We start from the raw sequence: 5,500 nt of genomic DNA, 5'->3' as shown, positions 1-5,500 counted from the left end.
GCCTTCCAACATGCTGGGATTGCAGGTGTGAGCCACTACACCTGGTCTGCTTTAAGGATTTGAAAAATATTGTGTGACCCTGATAGTCCAGCAACCAACTGATAATGTGGCTTTCAATCAGACTTTGATTCAATAATCATTATGAATGATTCTATGGGCTTTTTGTATTTTGCTCTTGGCCTTTTGGTCACACTGGGGCCTGAGGTCCCCTAAAAACAGATTACTGGCCTTGAAGCCCACTAGGGCAACCACACTTCTACACTGACTCTGTAGGAATGTGAACACTTCATGTGTTCCTAACTTGCATGTTCAACGTATAGAGTGAAATCTTTAATAATGATGATGAGGAGGACATATTACTATCCTAAGATGTACTATTCTAGGTATTGCATTATGTTATTTTAGTTATTCTTCACAAATACTCTGCAAAGTAAATTTCTTGAAAATAGGTTGCACCTGGGTGATACCATCAGGAAATAGCTTTGCTTTTCTGCCTATTGCCTTCAAAATGTATATAGTTGCATTTGCCTTCGCCTTTCCTGATGGCACATTGAGAAGATTCTGTAGCCTCCTAGTCACTTGCAAGTTTTTTTTTCTTTTTTCTTTCTTTCTTTTTTTTTTTTTTTTGAGAAGAGTCTCGCTCAGTCAGCCAGGCTGGAGTGCAGTGGCATGATCTCGGCTCACTGCAGCCTCCATCTCCTGGGCTCAAGTGATTCTCCTGCCTCAGCCTCCTGAGTAGCTGGGATTACAGGTGTGCGCCACCACTCCCAGATAATTTTTGTATTTTTAGTAGAGACAGGATTTCACCATATTGGCCAAACTGGTTTTGAACTCTTGACCTCAGGTAATCCACCTGCCTTGGCCTCATAAAGTGCTGGGATTACAGGGGTGAGCCACTGCACCCAGCCCACTTGCAAGTATTTTTAAAGTCCAGTTCAATCTAAATCAAATTTAATCTCACATTCAGGTTAAGCCTTCTCCCCTCTGCTCAGCTTGGGCTTGTCTGGAGGCTCAGGTGCCAGGAAAGGCGTAAAGACGCTGGGTCTGCTCTTCTGCTCATCGCAGTACTTCCTACCCTACTCACCTAGCTGCTGATGGATTTTCCGATATGATAGCAATGGAGGGATGAGAGATGGAGGCAGATGCTGGCTGTGATGCTCTTTTTTTTTTTTTTTTTTTTTTTTTGAGACGGAGTCTCGCTCTGTCGCCCAGGCTGGAGTGCAGTAGCCCGATCTCGGCTCACTGCAAGCTCCGCCTCCCGGGTTCACGCCATTCTCCTGCCTCAGCCTCTCCGAGTAGCTGGGACTACAGGCGCCCGCCACCACGCCCGGCTAATTTTTTTGTATTTTTAGTAGAGACGGGGTTTCACCGTGATCTCGATCTCCTGACTTCGTGATCCACCCGCCTCGGCCTCCCAAAGTGCTGGGATTACAAGCGTGAGCCACCGCGCCCGGCGACGCTCTCTTGACTGTTGAAAGCCTTCCAAACGGTAGGATCTAAATGTTGGCTCTTCCAGTGGGCACTTTTCATGGGGATTCTTCAGGGACCCTGCCTTGGCCATGGGCTAGGTGAAACCTGTGACGTCTCTCAGCTCCTGCCCCTGGTGGTACCACAAGTCCCCTTGAGCAGAGATAAATTAAGCTGGCTTCCTTTTGTGGCATTTGCCTGCTCTGGCAAAATGCACACATACTTGCCGGCCATTGTGGGTAGCTGTGCCAAGCTCCAACCTCAGTCTTCTCTAGGCGAACACTAGGAAGAAAAACTATGCTTTCAACGTCAAGAGAATATATTTTAAGATCTCCTAAGAACTCCATGATGTTCCACCCTCTGGAGTAGCTTGGGACTAGCTTCTGCATCTCTGTGTTCCAGCAAGCATCCAGCCTGGGAGTGCGATGCCAGTCTACCATCTTGCCATAAATCCTCTCTCCAGGATTATCTCATACTGCGTCACACTACCTCACTTTGCTTGTGAGTGAATGAAAGCAAACCATCTGCAATACTACAAGCCTCTTTGAAAGAATTTTTTCCCCTCTAAGGAAGCTGCTAATCTTCCCATAAACAAGCTGTTGAAAGTATTAGATTTGGTCATGCACTGGCAGTTCTCATCCAGAGTGGTCTACCGCCTCTCTTTAGAATGCACAGCTACTTAGCTATGTTCCAATCTTTAGGGTCTAAGCCAAAACTCTAAATCCCATTAAACATTTGTTATAATCCCTTTACCCACAAGGAATTGAATTGCAAAGAGATTTGTTGCAAAATGCTCAAGGTTACTGAGTTTATAACAGCAAAAATCAGATTTAAACCCTGACCTGGTCCTTCTCCCATGTAGTCTTTTTCATATTCCAGAGGACTCTTCTTAACTGAAGTTGCCTAGGACCACGAGAGAGGAATTACACTTAATTCCATTTGACAGATGTAAACATAGGCTCAAAAAGTTTAAGAGACTTGCCCAAGATTAACCTGTGGATTATAGGAATTGAATGGCTCACACAGAGGAGGCTACTTCACAATCAATTTAACAAAGGATTATTAAAAATGTGTGGGCAGCCTTAGGGAGCTACAGGGGATGGTGCCATAGTCCAGAACTAGTTAGAAACGACGAACTAAAGAGAGAAGGGAAGGAGAGAATTGTGTTCAGAAGGCCACCTTGAGAGGAGTCAGGTTGTAGGATGAAGCCAGTCCTAAATCAGAACTCGGGGAGGAGGCTGTACTTCCCACTTCTCCTCTCTACCTCTCTACCTCCACTGTCCTCTGGGAGCCAAACCCAGTGTGGAGCCAGAGGGTACCAGAGCCTGAAGTTCTTTCTACAGGTCAGTCTCCCAGAGAAGACAGCAAGAAAATGAAGGGTAGAGAGTGGATTTGACTTACTCAGCCAGGAGTGGAAGAGCTGGGTTTTCGATCTGTGCCTGCCTGCCCCAAACTCTATGCCGCATTTTGTTGGCTCTGCCCTTATTTTGTTATGTGGCTGGGACACTTTCTCTGCATTGTAAACACTCTTCATAAGGGACTTTTCTTACTGTCCTTATAAATGATTCCATCCCGAGCACACATGTGGGACAGTCACATATGCTTTTAAGTAAAAGCACATTGGCTGAATGAATTAATGGATGGGGAAGACAGGTTTGACATGCATGGCGACAGTATGAGCAAAGGGAGAGAAATGGTGTGCACTGCAATAGCTCCCTGCATAGGTATTTAAATGAGACAATTCATACAACTTTTTTTTATACATTTTTGTATACGAGGTCCCATTTAAACCTCAAATCAACTCTTCAATTATCACTCCCTGATGAATCCCCCAAGTTTATTTGTTTAGTGACAGTAGCTGAAGCAAAATATAAATCCAGATCATCTGGCTCTAAATCCAGTTCTCTTTCAAGCACCCTTCAATTGAATACAACATGATGGGATAATAGGATAACCACAATTTATTCTCTCTTTTTTCTGTCTCTCACAGTCTCTCTTTTTCTCTCTATTTCTCCCTTCCTCTCCATCTCTCGCTACCTCTATTTTGGTTTTCTCCCTGCTATTGATTTATTGTTGAAATCAAATCATTTGTCCTTTAGTATGTCTCACATTCTGGATATATCTCTTTGCTTTCTTGTGGTTTAATTTAACTTGTTTATCACATGCTGTATTTCTTGTAAGTGAGCTCTCATGGCTGGATTTGATAAAGATTCAGCTTGTTTCAAAATGTTTTGGCAAGAAGATACTTCACAAGTGTGCTGTGTGTTTCACACTAAAGCATATTTGGATACACACAAAATTAGCATGACTATCCCACCTTTCCTGTGGCTAAGAATGATTGGTAGGTTCGGGTGTCTTAAGAAAATTTTAATCATCATTATTAATAACTGCTATTATGGGCTGGGCACGGTGGCTCATGCCTGTAACCCTAGCACTTTGGGAGGCTGAGGTGGGCGGATCATGAGGTCAGGAGATCGAGACCATCCTGGCTAACATGGTGAAACCCCGTCTCTACTATAAATACAAAAAAAAAAAAAAATTAGCCAGGCGTGGTGGCGGGCGCCTGTAGTCCCAGCTACTCTGGAGGCTGAGGCAGGAGAATGGCTTGAACTCGGGAGGCGGAGCTTGCAGTGAGCTGCGAGATCGCACCATTGCACTCCAGCCTGGGCGACAGAGTGAGACTCCATCTCAAAACAAAAGCAAAAACAAAAAAACCTGCTATTATGAAGTTAAGGATCAGCAATACAGTGGGGGCTCTGCTTAGCATCAAACATGTTATCTTGTTGAATCTACACAAAAACTATATGAAAAAGGGATTTCTATCCTCATTTATCAAATGAGAGCACTGAGGTTCAGAGTGGTAGGTGCCTGGAGTCACACAACTCATGAGTGACAGAGGCAGGATATGAATGCAGATCTAATGGACCCCAGAGTCTGCGTTCTGAACAACTACATAATTGATATTATGTGTGGCTTCATTTCTTTTCAGCATGTTTTCGCAGACTAACTCCTACACCTTTTGATTCTTGCACTTTTAATAATCTGTTGGTTGGAGTAATTTATACAGTTAACTTATAGCCAGTGTTGGAAAAAGGGTCAAAGAAAGAGGCCCCTTTGGTGCCAACCATGCCATAGAAGAAGCAAGTAAAAGATAACAGGTTGTGGAGTGGGGCCCCTAGAATAGGTGGTAGGTGGCAGCAAGCAGCAAAATCGAGAAAAGTGATCTATTGAGATCTTTTTAATTGTACTTTATAAAAATACAACCCAAAATAGCTTAAGGCAAAAGGCCAATTGATTTGCTCAACTCGTCTATCTATGGAAAGGCCAGAGGTAGACTGACCTCAGGAATCACTGGACCTAAGAACTAGGCAGAATTCCAGTGAATGCTGTCTCCATCTCTCAGCTCTCCTTCTTCATGCTTGCTGGTGTCCTGCTCTCAGGCTGGCTCTCTCCACATGGCAGGAAGCACTACCACAAGCCCCTCACCTTTACAACTGCATGACCAGAAAGGAAAGAGAACTTTCTCTTTTTTTGAGACGGAGCCTTGCTCTGTCTCCTAGGCTGGAGTGCAGTGGGGTGATCTAGGCTCACTGCAACCTCTGTCTCCTGGGTTCAAGCAATTCTCCTGCCTCAGCCTCCTGAGTAGCTGGAATTACAGGCGCCCACCACCATGCCCAGCTAATTTTTGCATATTTAGTAGAGACAGGGTTTCACCATATTGGCCAGGCTGGCTTTGAACTCCTGACATCAGGTGATCTACCTGCCTCGGCCTCCCAAAGTGCTGGAATTACAGGCGTGAGCCACCGCACCCGGCTAAGAACTTTCTTTTGTCAACTCCAGTGAGGAAAAAAGTTACAGGGAAGGATTCTAATTGACTGGATTTGGATGAATCCGTATAACTGAAGAAGTGAGACCCTGTGATTGGTCCACTTAGGTCATATATTCCTCCTATAACCAGGGAGACAGGGTTTGTTACTGATATGGTTTGGATATTTGTCCCCTCCAAATCTCATGCTGAAAAGTGATGCCCAGT

This window comes from Hylobates moloch, unplaced genomic scaffold (assembly GCF_009828535.3).
Source record: "Hylobates moloch isolate HMO894 unplaced genomic scaffold, HMol_V3 SCAFFOLD_9, whole genome shotgun sequence".
NCBI classification, from domain to species: Eukaryota; Metazoa; Chordata; class Mammalia; order Primates; family Hylobatidae; genus Hylobates; species Hylobates moloch.
Note: the sequence above shows the minus strand (reverse complement) of the source record.